The sequence below is a fragment of the Bombina bombina genome, chromosome 3 (genome assembly GCF_027579735.1).
Source record: "Bombina bombina isolate aBomBom1 chromosome 3, aBomBom1.pri, whole genome shotgun sequence".
Lineage (NCBI taxonomy): Eukaryota > Metazoa > Chordata > Amphibia > Anura > Bombinatoridae > Bombina > Bombina bombina.
The window spans coordinates 1,262,813,274-1,262,832,031 of NC_069501.1; positions in this window are offsets into that span (position 1 = coordinate 1,262,813,274).

Consider the following 18,758-nt stretch of genomic DNA (forward strand, 5'->3'; position numbering starts at 1 on the left):
TGTACTTAACTTTCAGTTCAATTGTCTGGCCAATTGTTAACACGTGACATGTAAGGTGTCATGAACGTCATAGTAGACGCGGGAATAGAATTTTGCTCCTATAAATGGACAAGTTTTCTAAACAACTTTATTATTGTTCCAAAATTTTTGGAGAGTAATTACAGAGCGCTCGTTTTTTAGATCTTTATTTACTATTTCGATATGGCTTCATCTGGATCTGAAACCGCTTCAAAATCCAAGAATCCTCACTTTTCTCATCAGCAAAACGTCGTTTTGATTGATATGATTATTGACTCTTATGATTATTTGTTTGGATGTCGTGTCAAACAGACAAATTTTTCTAGAAGGAAGCAGATCTGGCAAAGGATCAGCGACGCTGTTAGTGCCCAGGGTCCAGGAAAAAAGGATGTCGATCAGCTGAAGAAGCGTTACAACGACATTAAACGCTTCGCCAAAGCTAAATTGGCCAGAGAGAAAAATTCGGCACGTGCTACCGGAGGTGGACCAGCATATGTGGCAGACCTCAATGACTATGAGCAGAAGCTTGTTCAGCGTCTGGGACCGGAGATCATCACTGGCATAACGGATGATTGTGACAGTGATTTAAGAGGTAAATGTACAACATAGTTGACGTAAATGTTCTTTTTAAAGTTATGATAGGTTATTGTCTCCAATATATATTTCTTTAAAATAACATTATCTGACTTCTTACGCTTCAGTATCCTATATGCCATCTAGGCCCTGAATACTGTAATCATTTATGTCGCATATATGTATAAGGGATTGTACTAGCCATTTAGGCCCGAAATACTGTAATAATTTATCTCGCATATATGTATAAGGGATTGTACAAGCCATTTAGGCCCCAAATACTGTAATCATTTATGTCTCATATATGTATAAGGGATTGTACAATAATAGTATTGTTATACTGCCTTTTTTTTTATGGTCTAACGGAACTAAAGATTTGTTGATTATTAATATAGTGATCCCTAAAGATAACACCCATGTGTTTATTTTCAAACCAGTATTGCATAGAAACCTTAAAGAGATAATGACAATAGAAATAATGTAATTTGAAACTATTAAAATAATATTGTATGTCCAACATTAATCATGAGACTAACCCCAGATCACATGCCTTCTTAAATTTCTGATCTATTGACTTCCATGTTGCGTTATTTCACTATAGAATATTATTGTTAGCATCTTTCAAAATTGTTCTCCGCTTTATAAACATACATTTTTCAGATATAGCTATGCACATAGTTGACGCAGTCACATGAACCATCTATGTGCGTCAACCAATGATCATTTACTGTGCCTGTATAGATTTGCTTTTCCTCAAAGTATAAAAATCCAATGAATGCAAAAACATAATACATTTAAATATTTTTAAAAATGCATTTTCTTATGCAATTTGTAAAGGTAATTATTTTTATTTTAAGGGCCACTAAACCCAAAATCTTTTATTAATGATTCGGATAGAGAATTGAAATTTAAACAACATATTACTTCAATTTTCTAGATATTCTTAGTTGAAGAAAAATAAATACACATGTTGAGCCAATCACACGAGGCTTCTTTGTGCATCAATCAAATGCTTTTCAACAAAGAATATCTATAGAATAAAACAAATTAGATAATATAAGTAAATTATAAAGATGTTTATAACTGCATTCTCTTTCCAAATCATAAAAAAGGTGGTTGGCATGTCCCTTTAATGATTGAGCCTGCATTCACTGCTGTAATTATTATTATTAACAGTTTTAACTTTCAGTTTCAAATATAAATAAAAATAAACCTAATTTTTTTTAATTTTTTTTTTTTTAGCAATGCCAACAACAGCAGAGCCTGTGAGGAGTAACGAGGTGCCCACTTGTTCTACTTCTTCTTCTGCGGTTTCGAGACCACCCGGTGCAGCTGTTTCAAGACCTTCGGACAGTTTTACACATGGACAATTTATACGCTCATCATCTAATGTTACACACACAACTTCCTCGGCGGACACACTTCCGGATCTAAGGACCAGCACTCCACAAACTGGTGTTGGTAGAGCAACTGGTAAGTACTTTACAAATGAATAATTTCAATGTTGTGTGTTTTATCTCTTTTATCTCTCAATTTTTTTTTTGTAATTTTTTTTTTAAATGTCAAATGTCATTATTGACATATTCTATTTCGAGATCTTGTACATATTTTTTTAAATGAGGATTCTTGTAGAGCATGCATGCTATTTTAATCAACTTTCTAATTTTTTTAAAATTTATCATTATTTTCTTTTTGAGAATTGATCATAGTATTACATAAGAAAGCTGATAGAAATTCCATGCAATATATCTTATTCTCAAAAAGATTATTTTTGCTTCAGTGTCCAGTTAATTGCAAAATACATTTCCATTAATAATTTCGAATATATCGTTACATTGACAAAAAAGCATTTTATTTATTTATTTTTATGTTATTTATTTTTTTATAGGTGATTTGGGACGTCTTTTCCAGAGATTGACTGGACATTCATCTCCATTATTTGATGGTATGTATCATATATGTATATATATATAATGTAACTTAAATTGTTGTATGACGGTTGTATCTGCTCTCTCCTATTCTATTTCTGCAAGTGTTTTTATAACATTTTATTTTTATTTACTAACAATTTGTTATGTCTTGATCTAGAAGAAGAAAACTCATCAAGAGAGATCACTATCAATCTCATGCCGATAGTGGAAAATCCCATTCAAGATGAACCACCAGGAGGGCATGATGGAAGTGAGACTCCGGATATTCTTGAAGATTTGGGAGATGCGCAACCGGATGAAATTCACACACCAGAAAACATTGAGGAACCTGTTGAAACACAGGCACCACCAATTGAACTGCAAACAGGTGGTGTAAATATTGACAATACACCGGCAGAAGGACAATTTGGCGATGTTGCATTGAGGGAAATGTTGACACTGGCAAGGCAATACAGAGAGGACCACAGAGAAATGCAGAATATTATTAACACTAATATTGAACGCTGGGCTGCTCTGTCAGAAAAAAATGTGGAAATCGAAAGGCAAAGGAATGAGATAGAGATGCAGAAATTACAGCTGCAAAGAGAGATGTTCCAGTGGCAGAGGCAGATGGATGAAGAGAAAAACCATCAAATTAACAGAGCTTTGAGCATCAGCGAAAGGACATTACAATCTCTGTTGGCTATTGTCAGTGAAAGGGAGGCGACAACAGACCCAAAGAGGCAACGTCTGGAGTGAACATTTTTTATTATCTAGTCACTGTTAATTTTTTTACTCTGTATATTGTGTTTTAAGTTATTGTTTGTGTATTTTTAAGGGACACTGTACTCAAATTTTTTCTTTTGTGATTCAGATAGAGCATGCAAATTTGATCATAGGAGTACATTTGAAAGTTGCTTAAAATTGCATGCTCTATCTGAATCACAAAAGATAAAATTTGGATACAGGGTCCCTTTAAGTTTAAAATGTTAGTCACTGTTAATTTTATTACTCTGTATATTGTGTTTAAAGTTATTGTTTGTGTATTTTTAAGGGACACTGTACTCAAATTTTTTCTTTTGTGATTCAGATAGAGCATGCAAATTTGATCATAGGAGTACATTTGAAAGTTGCTTAAAATTGCATGCTCTATCTGAATCACAAAAGATAAAATTTGGATACAGTGTCCCTTTAAGTTTAAAATGTTAGTCACTGTTAATTTTATTACTCTGTATATTGTGTTTAAAGTTATTGTTTGTGTATTTTTAAGGGACACTGTACTCAAATTTTTTCTTTTGTGATTCAGATAGAGCATGCAAATTTGATCATAGGAGTACATTTGAAAGTTGCTTAAAATTGCATGCTCTATCTGAATCACAAAAGATAAAATTTGGATACAGTGTCCCTTTAAGTTTAAAATGTTATTATTTAATAAAGACAAATTTTTTTATGGCCAAAAAAAAAGTTTATTTACATAAATTCAAACTCACTTTTGATTCTTCAACACAAAACTTTTTCTCAGTTATTAATCATGACAAAACAAAAAATGAAATCAAATTACATATTTACGGTATAAAAAATCTACTTGCTCCATTAACATTGCCAAAGTTGCCCTAATTTTAGAAATTTTTTGTTTGACATGATCTTCTAGACAACTCTGAGTACTTTTGTCTGCAGTCTCAATAGTTGATGTTGAAGATAAATCTGTAGAAAAATAAATGAAAAGCAAAATTTAATTCAATTGTCATATACATATTCAATGTATGATAGGGTTTTTCATCACAAATATTACCTCCTGATGTGCTGTTATCTACGTTATCTACTATATTAGCTTCTACACTTATGTCCACTCCTTTAAAGCTTTCATCTGAGCCAACTCCTATTTGAAATATACAATATATGTATTAGTTAAAACTTGTATTTTCTTAGATTTAAGATTACTGAGTATGAAACATACCTTTATCTACCATCATTGTTGGTAAAACTTCTATCCTTGGTTGAGTATCATCTGAAGTTAATGCTTCAAATATTGTCACACTATCAGGATTTTGAAATTCTTCCATTTCCATACTAGTTTCCATTTCTTCCATGGTAATATCTATGAACGAAATTACAAAGATAGAAAACTATTAAATCAAAAACCTTGTATATATTATTTAAAACAATAATAATAATAATCATTACAAGTGACATAGAAACCAATTTCTAAGTTTCATGATTCAGATAGTGCATGCAATTTAAATAAACTTTATATTTTACTTCATTCTTTTTGTATCTTTATTTGAAAAGCAAGAATCTGAGTTTAGATGCCAGCCCATTTTTGGTGAACCAACTGTGTTGTACTTGATAATTGGACAGAACCAATCAAAGAGTGCTGTCCATGGTGCTCAACCAAAAATTGGCTGGCTCCTTAGCTTAGATGCCCTCTTTTTCAAATAAAAATAGAAAGTAAATGAGGAAAAAAATGATAATAGAAGTAAATTAGCAACTTGATTAATATTGCATGCTAAAACTTTTTAAGCCAAAACCTAAAATATATGATTTAAAATTTAAATAATAAGTCATTACCTGTCTGTGTCTCTTTATGACAAATTGCATATGGATTTGGAGATAATTCAATATCCAATAGTGTTATTGGCAAAGGTGGAGAAAGAGCTTCACTTCTGGGTGTTTGCACCAACATTGACCTTAAGTAGCGTGGTGGGTGTGCACACTTCATTCTCCTACTTCTCATATCTATAAACATATATATAATAAAAAAATTTAATAAAAAAAATTGAAATAATTATGCTGCATGCTTACTTTTCTAACATGTTTCAATGTTATATAGTAATATATTTATATTTTATTCTACTAACTCAGTTCTGCATGTTTCAATGTTATATACTAATATAGTTATATTTTACTCTACTAACTCATTTTTGTATGCTAAGTTTTCTAACCTTTTAAGTGTATATAGTTATATAGTTAAATTTTAATCTACTAACTCAGTGCTGCATGCTAACTTTTGTAACTTTTTGCAATTGTATATACTAATATAGTCAAAGTAACAGTCAGGAAATATTATTTTACTGGATTCGTCAATGATGACGCAGTTCAAAAATAAACCCTTTTTTTATATTATTAAAAATTATTTCATATATAATTTTGAAACTTACATGTCCTTATCAATCTTCGAATCGATTTATAGTACTTCGGTTCTCTTCTCTTCAAATCACTATATTTTCTAAGACACTGTCGTCTTGTTCTTTTAATTTTTGAAATACGATGCATTCTTCTCAGCATCTCGTATATAATTTTGTCTCGGCATTCCTGTCTCACTCCCCTCACACCACCAATCCGTTTAGGGAAATATTTATCCATGGCATAAACTAATATCACCAATTCTCCAGCACCAAAAGGTTCAGGACGCGACATGTTTGACGATGACGTGATTAATCGTTATGTCAATCATTAGCGCATTGATCCAGATATGTATCCCCGAAAAATAGAGAAAAATATAATGTATATGTAGATTAATGTATTTTATGAAGGTTTGTAAATATCGATGTTTATAGTTATTACAAATGATATTTGTTTCATATACATTTTCTTTGTTTCAGATGTGTTGATATGTATTAACATTTATACTTTGGTTTACAATAGTTATTGTTTCTAAACATTTTTTTATTTGTTTCAGATGTGTTTTTATGTATTAAAATTTAATTTGGTTTACAATTTTTATTTTGTTTATAAACATTTAATTATTTAAAGATGTGTTTATATGTATTAAAATGTTGTTTGGTTTACAATTTTTATTTTGTTTATAAACATTTAATTATTTAAAGATGTGTTTATATGTATTAAAATGTTGTTTGGTTTACAATTGTTATTTTGTTTATAAACATTTTCTTTGTTTCATATGTGTTTATATGTATTAGAATTTATTTTGGTTTACAATTGTTATTTGGTTTCTAAACATTTCCTTTTTTTTCATATGTGTTTATATGTTTAACAAGTTACTTTGGTTTGCAATTGTTAATATATAATGTTTAAAGATTATAATTTTGTAATAAAATAATTTATTTTGCCATTATTTTCTATATGCCACTATTCTTTTAACAAATCTTGAATGCAAAAATATATCATAAAGGTTAAGAAAATAAGTGCTAAGAGTAATCCCTTAAGGTATTTATTTGAATATGGGAAAACCTAGTAGCTGTTAAAAATAGAGGTTAGAATAAAACAAATAAAATTAGCAAGTCTTTTTTAACTCAAAAATCCAATCTGATAACATAAAGCACTGTTGAATATACTGTCGCTTGTTACAGCTACAATTCAATGACACAATACAATGAATTTGCATCAGCTATGGAGGGATTACATTACAATAATCACATATGTAAAAGAGTGAGAGCAGCTGTAGACACTAGTGTGATGTCACAAAGACAATGTATTACCTATAATATATTGTCTGTAATAACTTTGATCATAAACTTTATTTATTTGAAACCTTTGATAATTGAAGAGCAACAACTGTTATGTATTTAACTGTTTATCATGAGTGATTTTTAATAACCTTAACTCTTAAAAAAAAATGGAGACAAGTTAATAAAGAAAGTTTTTTATTGATCAACTGAAACTTTAATCCTCAAACACAAAATATTGTTCTGAAACCATGTCCCTTGTTGCATTTCCACGCCTATTAGCTTGTTCGACACATATTTCTTCTGGTAAATCATCAGTATCTATTGGATCTTCATCTTCTAATGGACAGCCTCTTTTAATTGCAATATTGTGCAGTATGCAGCAAACCAATATAATTTTGGCAACTTTCTCTGGTGCATACTGCATAGCACCACCAGAACGATCAAGACATCGAAACCGCATTTTCAAAAGACCGAAAGTCCTCTCAATAATCCCCCTGGTAGATCGGTGAGCTTCATTGAAACGTACTTGACTTCTGGTCTGTGGGTTGTTATAGGGAGTCAACAGCCATTCTGTACATGAGTACCCTCCATCTCCTAATAGAAGATATAATAAATATAAATATTAATATAAGAATAATTATAAAGATTCAGAACTATACAATACAATTAAACTATACAGATTACAGTCGACAAATTGGGCGCAATTTTGGTACATTGAAATGAGAGACATATTAGACGCCAGTTATGCTTACCTAGAAGCCATCCGTCAGGCATATTTCCCTCCTCGAACTTCCGGTATAACCCAGTCTGCCTTAAAATGTAAGAATCATGACAGGATCCAGGAAAGTTAGAACGGACACTGATAATCCTCATGTGGGGGTCACAGACCATCTGGACATTCAAGGAATGGAAATGCTTTCGATTCCTATAGATCTCCTCACGAGCTTGAAGTGGTCTTACAGCAACATGGGTACAGTCTATGGCACCTAGGACATTGGGCATCCCAGCCATCCTATAGAAATTTGACTTGATAGATTGCCATTCTTCAGGGGTAGATGGCAAACAAACATATCGATGAAAAATAACCATCATAGCCCCTATTACTTTGGATAAGTGGCGTGAAAAAGCAGATTGACTCATTCCAATAATGACGCTAGAAACTGCCTGAAAGGAGCCTGTTGCAAAAAAATGCAATGCCGCTAATAGTTTGAGAAGTCCCGGAATAGCTTGTGAACGAGCAGTCATCGGCTCCAAATGATCTTCAATCTCTCGATACAGGTGTAATATCGATTCACGATCAAGCCGGAATCTTTGTATGATCTCTCGGTCAGAAAGGCCGTGCAAACCAACCCGTGGAAGGAATACACGGGGGACACGAACTCTCCTTCTTCTAACCAATCGATTAGCTACATTTCCAGTATTCTGTCTTCTAGCCCGGATTCGCATCAAACGGAGAATAAACAAAAACAGAATTCTCTCCATAGCTGCTGAAATGAACAATGTAAGTACAATGCTGATATTACTGCCTTTTATATATGTCTAGACTGGCGTCTAGAGTGACTTTCCTATTGTTTTGTACCTTGCCCGCCACCTAAAAGGTGGCGAGGCAAAAATAACGAGGTGGGAGCGGAAATTGACGCGAGCGGACAAATAGATTTTTTAGTACATTCGTTTTTGGCGAGTTGGTGGTCAAATGTGTCTAATTACAGTAAAAAATGGAGAGGTAGCGAGGTATGGCGGATAAGTACGCTCGCAATTTTAAAGATGCGAGTTTTTACATAATTGACGGCTTTGTACATATCAGTTTGCGAGTTTGGGCGCGAGATTTGTTGCGGGTAGCTCGCTGACTGCTTAGTACATGGAGCCCATAGTGATAAAGGAGGCGGACAAGGGTGGAGGTGTGGTCATTCTAGATAAAGAACATTATATGGAATAAGCTAACAGAATCCTAGGAGACTCCAATACATATATTATTTTAACAAAGAATCCTAAAAAAGAATACACCTCCACTCTTCAAAAACTACTTATAGAAGCATTTAACCAAAATATAATAACAGAAGAGGAATTTGATTTTCTTTATAAAACAGATTCTAAGACCCCAATCTTTTATTTTTTACCCAAATTACATAAGCATGCAACAAGGCCACCAGGAAGGACGATTATTAGTGGGATAGATTCTTTAAGTTCAAACTTGTCAGCATTCATAGATTTTTTTCTCCAACCCTATGCACAGAAGGCAAAATCTCATTTAAAAGATACCAAACATGTTTTACAAATCATACAAAATATACCCTGGCAAGAAAATTACTTTTGGGTCACCATGGACGTGACTTCTTTGTATGCCATAATCGATCACAAAAAAAGGATTGAGGCAGTTAAATGGAAACTATCAGAAGATAAAGATTTATCACCAAAATTACTAGATTTCATACTTAGAGCCATAGAATTTATTCTATATCACAAATTTTTTTGGTTCAATGGGAGCTACTATTTACAGATTTGTGGGACTGCCATGGGCACCAGGTTTGCACCAAGTTCTGCCAATATTTACTTGGACTATTTTGAGACGACTCATATATGGCAAAATCAAGAATTTGGTGCAGACCTGGTGTCCTGGCATAGATATATAGATGACATTCTGTGCATATGGAAGGGGGGTGAGTTCAAACTCATAGAATTTGTACAAATACTTAATAACAATAATCAGCAAGTCACATTATCAGAAGAATATAACAAAAAGAAATACATTTTTTAGATTTAACTCTTTACACTATAGATGAAAAAATCCACAGCAAAACATACTTTAAGAAGTGTGACACTAACACCTACATTAGACATGATAGCTGCCACCATCCTAACTGGCTAAAGTCAGTACCAAAAAGCCAATTCCTACGAATACGCAGGAACTGCAGCAATATAGATGATTACGAACAACAATCAAGAATACTTAAAGAAAGATTCATACAAAAGGGATATGACCAAAGAGCTTTAGAACAAGAAAGAAAAGAAGTTGGAAATAAAATAAGATCAACACTGTTAGAAAACAAACACAAAAATGAGACCTCATTTAATAATAATTTCCCTAAATTCGTGACCACATTTAATGTAGAACATCATACAATCAAAAAAATTATACAAAAGCACTGGCACATTATAAAGGAGGATGAATATCTAGGACCTATAATTCCAGCTAAGCCCACAGTTATCTTCAGAAAAGGACAAAATTTGAAACAAAAATTAGCTCCCTCACTCATAAAAGGCATAGCCCCCAAAGAACCCTTACAAATAAGTAACATGACAGGCTTCTTCACTTGTGGCAAATGCAAAGGTTGTAACTACACCAGAAGAACACACAAAACATTTAACTCCACAGTTACGGGAAAAAAATTGAAATAAAATAATTCATTACTTGCAAAAGTAAAAATGTGATATATTTGTTGCAATGTGGCTGCAAAATCCAGTATTTAGGACAAACGTCCAGATTTTTAAAAACAAGAATCATGGAACATCAAAATAAAATAGAAAAGAATCATGATGACCACGGAGTGCCGCTACACTGCAACAATTGTGAACATTTCACAAAAGAATCCTTTCTATGGATAAGAATTGAGAAGGTTGAACTTCATTGGAGGGGTGGTAATCTGGCAAAACAACTAGACCAAAGAGAATTAAAATGGATACATACACTTAGAACATATGCCCAATGGGGTCTAAATAAGGACACAAAAATTGCTGCCTTTGTCTAAAAAATTCTTAACATATGAAAGGGGGGCAAAATAAATGATAAATTCAAAAGGTGAAAATATGGGGCCTAAATAAATCAGTAACATTTTTTGTTCTTGTTGAGGTGAATACGAGTATAAGGACACAAAAAAAAAAAAAAAAAGCTGTTTTTGTCTTAAAAACCTTCAACATATGAAAGGGGGGCAAAACAGATGATAATCTATAATGTGTTCCTAAGAAAAAATGGGGGCCGAATAAACCAGTAAAATTTGTATAAAGTGAATACTGAAAAACATTAGTACATGAAAGAGGGGCAAAATAAACATGTATTTATACAGACAGTTCATGTTATATCATCACACTTAGGCCTAGATTTGGAGTTTGGCGGTAGAAGGGCTGTTAACGCTCCACAGGCTTTTTTCTGGCCGCACCATAAATTTAACTCTGGTATCGAGAGTTCAAACAAATGCTGCGTTAGGCTCCAAAAAAAGGAGCGTAGAGCATTTTTACCGCAAATGCAACTCTCGATACCAGAGTTGCTTACGGACGCGGCCAGCCTCAAAAACGTGCTCTTGCACGATTCTCCCATAGGAAACAATGGGGCTGTTTGAGCTGAAAAAAAACCTAACACCTGCAAAAAAGCAGCGTTCAGCTCCTAACGCAGCCCCATTGTTTCCTATGGGGAAACACTTCCTACGTCTGCACCTAACACTCTAACATGTACCCCGAGTCTAAACACCCCTAACCTTACACTTATTAACCCCTAATCTGCCGCTCCCGCTATCGCTGACCCCTGCATATTTTTTTTAACCCCTAATCTGCCGCTCCGTAAACCGCCGCAACCTACGTTATCCCTATGTACCCACAAATCTGCTGCCCCTAACACCGCCGACCCCTAAATTATATTTATTAACTCCTAATCTGCCCTCCACAACGTCGCCGACACCTGCCTACACTTATTAACCCCTAATCTGCCGAGCGGACCTGAGCGCTACTATAATAAAGTTATTAACCCCTAATCCGCCTCACTAACCCTATCATAAATAGTATTAACCCCTAATCTGCCCTCCCTAACATCGCCGACACCTAACTTCAATTATTAACCCCTAATCTGACGACCGGAGCTCACCGCTACTATAATAAATGGATTAACCCCTAAAGCTAAGTCTAACCCTAACACTAACACCCCCCTAACTTAAATATAATTTACATCTAACGAAATAAATTAACTCTTATTAAATTAATTATTCCTATTTAAAGCTAAATACTTACCTGTAAAATACATCCTAATATAGCTACAATATAAATTATAATTATATTGTAGCTATTTTAGGATTAATATTTATTTTACAGGCAACTTTGTAATTATTTTAACCAGGTACAATAGCTATTTAATAGTTACCTAGTTAAAATAATAACAAATTTACCTGTAAAATAAATCCTAACCTAAGATATAATTAAACCTAACACTACCCTATCAATAAATTAATTAAATAAAATATCTACAATTACCTACAATTAACCTAACACTACACTATCAATAAATTAATTAAACACAATTCCTACAAATAAATACAATTAAATAAACTAGCTAAAGTACAAAAAATAAAAAAGAACTAAGTTACAAAAAATAAAAAAATATTTACAAACATAAGAAAAAATATTACAACAATTTTAAACTAATTACACCTACTCTAAGCCCCCTAATAAAATAACAAAGCCCCCCCCAAAAAAAAAATTCCCTACCCTATTCTAAATTAAAAAAGTTAAAAGCTCTTTTACCTTACCTTTTTGCCTGTAAAAAAAAACATACAATACCCCCCCCCCAACATTACAACCCACCACCCACATACCCCTAATCTAACCCAAACCCCCCTTAAATAAACCTAACACTAAGCCCCTGAAGATCTTCCTACCTTGTCTTCACCATCCAGGTTCACCGATCCGTCCTGAAGAGCTCCTCCGATGTCCTGATCCAAGCCCAAGCGGGGGGCTGAAGAGGTCCATGATCCGGTCAAAGTCTTCATCCAAGCGGGGCAGAAGAGGATCTTCCATCCGATTGAAGTCTTCATCCAGGCGGCATCTTCTATGGTCTTCCATCCGGAGCGAAGCGGCAGGATCCTGAAGAAATCCAGCGCGGAACATCCATCCGGCCCGACGACTGAACGACGAATGACTGTTCCTTTAAGGGACGTCATCCAAGATGGCGTCCCTCGAATTCCGATTGGCTGATAGGATTCTATCAGCCAATCGAAATTAAGGTAGGAATTTTCTGATTGGCTGATGGAATCAGCCAATCAGAATCAAGTTCAATCCGATTGGCTGATCCAATCAGCCAATCAGATTGAGCTCGCATTCTATTGGCTGTTCCGATGGAATCAGCCAATCAGAATATTCCTACCTTAATTCCGATTGGCTGATAGAATCCTATCAGCCAATCGGAATTCAAGGGACGCCATCTTGGATGACGTCCCTTAAAGGAACCGTCATTCGTCGGGAGACAACGGAAGAAGAGGATGGATCCGCGTCGCCTGCTTCAAGATGGACCCGCTCCGCACGGGATGGAAGAAGATCGAAGATGCCGCTTGGAGAAGATGTTTGCCGGTCCGGATGTCCTCTTCTTGCCAGATAGGAGGAAGACTTTGGAGCCTCTTCTGGACCTCTTCAGCCACCGGATGATGGATCGCCAACCCCCGCTTGGGTTGGATGAAGATGTTGGAGCCAGGACGGATCGGTGATACCTGGATGGTGAAGACAAGGTAGGAAGATCTTCAGGGGCTTAGTGTTAGGTTTATTTAAGGGGGGTTTGGGTTAGATTAGGGGTATGTGGGTGGTGGGTTGTAATGTTGTGGGGGGGTATTGTATGTGTTTTATTTACAGGCAAAAGAGCTGAAATTCTTGGGGCATGCCCCGCAAAGGGCCCTGTTCAGGGCTGGTAAGGTAAAAGAGCTTTTAACTTTTTTAATTTAGAATAGGGTAGGGCATTTATTATTTTGGGGGGCTTTGTTATTTTATTAGGGGGCTTAGAGTAGGTGTAATTAGTTTAAAATTGTTGTAATAATTTTCTTATGTTTGTAAATATTTTTTTATTTTTTGTAACTTAGTTCTTTTTTATTTTTTGTACTTTAGTTAGTTTATGTAATTGTAGTTATTTGTAGCAATTGTATTTAATTTATTTATTGATAGTGTAGTGTTAGGTTAATTGTAGGTAGTTTATTTAATTAATTTATTGATAGGGTAGTGTTAGGTTTAATTATATCTTAGGTTGGGATTTATTTTACAGGTAAATTTGTTATTATTTTAACTAGGTAACTATTAAATAGTTATTAACTATTTAATAGATATTGTACCTGGTTAAAATAATTACAAAGTTGCCTGTAAAATAAATATTAATCCTAAAATAGCTATAATATAATTATAATTTATATTGTAGCTATATTAGGATTTATTTTACAGGTAAGTATTTAGCTTTAAATAGGAATAATTTATTTAATAAGAGTTAATTAATTTCATTAGATGTAAATTATATTTAAGTTAGGGGGGTGTTAGTGTTAGGGTTAGACTTAGATTTAGGGGTTAATCCATTTATTATAGTAGCGATGAGCTCCGGTCGGCAGATTAGGGGTAAATAATTGAAGTTAGGTGTCGGCGATGTTAGGGAGGGCAGATTAGGGGTTAATACTATTTATGATAGGGTTAGTGAGGCGGGTTAGGGGTTAATAACTTTATTATAGTAGCGGTGCGGTCCGCTCGGCAGATTAGGGGTTAATAAGTGTAGGCAGGTGTCGGCGACGTTGAGGTGGGCAGATTAGGGGTTAATAAATATAATATAGGGGTCGGCGGTGTTAGGGGCAGCAGATTAGGGGTACATAGGGATAACGTAGGTGGCGGCGCTTTGCGGTCGGAAGATTAGGGGTTAATTATTTTAAGTAGCTGGCGGCGACGTTGTGGGGGGCAGGTTAGGGGTTAATAAATGTAATACAGGGGTCGGCGGGGTTAGGGGCAGCAGATTAGGGGTACATAAGTATAACGTAGGTGGCGGTCGGCAGATTAGGGGTTAAAAAATTTTAATCGAGTGGCGGCGATGTGGGGGGAGCTCGGTTTAGGGGTACATAGGTAGTTTATGGGTGTTAGTGTACTTTAGGGTACAGTAGTTAAGAGCTTTATGAACCGGCGTTAGCCCAGAAAGCTCTTAACTCCTGCTATTTTCAGGCGGCTGGAGTTTTGTCGTTAGAGCTCTAACGCTCACTTCAGAAACGACTCTAAATACCGGCGTTAGAAAGATCCCATTGAAAAGATAGGATACGCAATTGACGTAAGGGGATCTGCGGTATGGAAAAGTCGCGGCTGAAAAGTGAGCGTTAGACCCTTTAATCACTGACTCCAAATACCAGCGGGCGGCCAAAACTCTAAATCTAGGCCTTAATGTTTATATATACACATATTGTACAAAAGAATATAATTCTCACACTTAATTTCAAGAAATTATATGCAACACACAAGTCGCTGTGTCAATATTTAACATTCAATAAGTATAGAAGTCTATTTATAATATGGATGTTTAATTATAAAAAGTATCTATTCTAACTTGTAACAAACTTCTAAGTGGCAATTTATTCTACCTCCTCTAAATATTTGGATAAGTAGAATTCATATAAGAAACTTTGTATCTGTGAATAACATTTATGTCTTTTTATTTTGAGAAAAAAAGAAAAGGCAATCAATATCACTATATCAGAAACTGTTTTTCATTGGACATTTGATAACATGTGATACCCACTGACATATCAGACCTGAATGGGAACCTAAAATAGAGAACTACCTGAAAGGGAACTACAAAACATCACTATACCAGAAACTGAATTTCATTGGACAACCTATAACATGTGATCTTCACTGACATACCGGACCTGAAAGAGAACTTGAAGCAGAAAACTACCTGAAAGGGAACTACAAAACCAGCAAAAATGATGATATCTACAGAAATTTTATATTTTAAAACAAACTTATAGTTTCTAATATAACTAATATTGTTTTTTATGTTCTTTTAGATGTTTATTTTAAATTTACAATTGAAATTTTGAATCGGGTGTAAACCTGCTCTCCTCCAATGGGGAAGCAGGTAGCGCAACTGACATGTATTTAATGGCCGCCTGTGCAGCGGAAAGGTATGCTTTAGTTTGTAAAGCACTTTTATTGCTCTTGAGAAAGACGGCTGGGACCGTTGAAACGATTTTGCGTTGAGCCAAATAAAGACAAACTTTTTTACTGAATCTGTGATATTGTCTTTTCATATTGGGAAGGAGCCGGTAACCTGCAATATACACTGTGAGTAGATATTCACCTTTGTATGGTGTATTGTCTGATATTTCAGCACCACTATTTTGCACCTAGAGTTATACAACCGAGGAAGGAAAGGAAGATACCAACGACTGATACAAGCTGAACCAGCGCCTCCAGCTAGCACACCTGATCTATTCACACAGACCTTGGGAGAGACTGTGGGACGGCTGCGGTTCACCAGAAGGGGAAAGTATTAATACATATTATACACCTGTTTGCATTATATTATTAACCCCTAATCTGTCGCTCCGGACACCGCCAACACCTAAATTATAGTTATGAACCCCTAATCTGCCCCCCAGCATCGCCGCAACCTACCTACAATTATTAACCCCTAATCTGCCGCCCCCATCGTCGCTGCTACTATATTAAATTTATTAACTCCTAAATCTAAGTCTAAGCCTAACCCTAACACCCCCCAATTTAAATATAATTAAAATAAGTGAAAAGAAAATAACAATTAAATAAATTAATCCTATTTAAAACTAAATATTTACCTATAAAATAAACCCTAAGCTAGCTACAATATAACTAATAGTTACGTTGTAGCTAGCTTAGGATTTATATTTATTTTACAGGCAACTTTGTAGTTATTTTAACTAGGTACAATAGTTATTAAATAATTATTAACTATTTAATAACTTCCTAGTCAAAATAAAGACAAATATACCTGTAAAATAAACCCTAACCTAAGTTACAATTACACCTAAAACTACACTGTCATTAAATTAATTACCTAAACTAACTACAATTAAATACAATTAAATTAAATAAACTAAAGTACAAAAAAACTAACACTAAATTACAGAAAAAAAATAATTACAAGAATTTTAAACTAATTAAACCTAATCTAATCCCCCTAATAAAATAAAAAAGCCCCCAAAATAATAAAATTCCCTACCCTATACTAAATTACAAATAGCCCTTAAAAGGGCTTTTTGCGGGGCATTGCCCCAAAGTAATCAGCTCTTTTACCTGTAAAAAAAAGACAATACCCCCCAACATTAAAACCCACCACCCACACACCCAACCCTACTCTAAAACCAACCCAATCCCCCCTTAATAAAACCTAACACTAACCCCTTGAAGATCACCCTACCTTGAGCTGTCTTCACCCAGCCGGGCACAAGTGGTCCTCCAGAGGGGCAGAAGTCTTCATCCGATCCTGGCACAAGAGGACCTCCAGACGGGCAGAAGGGGGATTGGGTGGATTTTAGAGTAGGGTTGGGTGTGTGGGTGGTGGGTTTTAATGTTGGGGGCGTATTGTATTTTTTTTTACAGGTAATAGAGCTGATTACTTTGGGACAATGCCCCACAAAAAGCCCTTTTAAGGGCTATTTGTAATTTAGTATAGGGTAGGGAATTTTATTATTTTGGGGGGCTTTTTATTTTATTAGGGGGATTAGATTAGGTGTAATTAGTTTTAAAAAATTGTAATTATTTTTTTATTTTCTGTAATTTAGTGTTTGTTTTTTTGTACTTTAGTTTATTTAATTTAATTGTAGTTAATTGTAGTTAGTTTATGTAATTAATTTAATGATAGTGCAGTGTTAGGTGTAATTGTAATTTAGGTTAAGATTTATTTTACAGGTAAATTTGTACTTATTTTAACTAGGTAGTTATTAAATAGTTAATAACTATTTAATAACTATTGTACCTAGTTAAAATAAATACAAACTTGCCTGTAAAAAAAATATAAACCCTAAGCTAACTACAATGCAACTATTAGTTATACTGTAGCTAGCTTAGGGTTTATTTTACAGGTAAGCATTTAGTTTTAAATAGGATTAATTTATTTAATTGTAGTAATTTTTTTTTGTTTTATTTAAATTATATTTAAGTTAGGGGGGTGTTAGAGTTAGGGTTAGACTTAGGTTTAGGGGTTAATAAATTTAATATAGTTGCAGTGACGTTGGGGTCAGCAGATTAGGGGTTAAAAAATGTAGGTAGGTGTCGGCGATGTTAGGGACAGCAGATTAGGGGTTAATAAAATGTAACTAGTGTTTTCGAAGCGGGAGTGCGGTGGTTTAGGGGTTCATATATTTATTACAGTGGCGGCGATGTCCGGTCAGCAGATTAGGGGTTAAAAACTTTATTAAAGTGTTTGCGATGTGGGGGGGGGCTCAGTTTAGGGGTTAATAGGTAGTTTATGGGTGTTAGTGTACTTTGTAGCACTTTAGTTAAGAGTTTTATGTTACGGCGTTAGCCTATAAAACTCTTAACTACTGACTTTTAAATGCGGTAGGAGTCTTGACAGGAGAGGCTGTACCGCTCACTTCTTCCAAGACTCGTAATACCGGCGTTAGGCAAGTCCCATTGAAAAAATAGGATACGCAATTTACGTAAGGGGATTTGCGGTAAGCTCGAGTCGCGGAAGAAAAGTGAGCGGCACACCTGTACCTGCCAGACTCGTAACACCAGCGGGCGTTAAAAAGCAGCATTGGGACCTCTCAACGCTGATTTTTGAGGATAACGCAAGACTCGTAATCTCGCCGTATGTGTTTACATATGTTCTTACATTTGCTTGTCATCTTGTACTTGCTCTTTAAGGAATATCATGACTACTGTTTATACATATCTATGAATCTGTGCTGTTTATATAATTTTGAGTAGCTGAAATTGTCTGCATTTCATATTACAGCATAATTTATTCATTCACTCTTAGGTACTGGCATTAATGATGTGAGTTTAAGTAAGGGTTAAAGTTTATTCGCTCATGTTTAGCAATTCAGGCATTGGTGTATTTTTAGACCAATTTCTTACCAGTCTTGCTTTTAAAAGG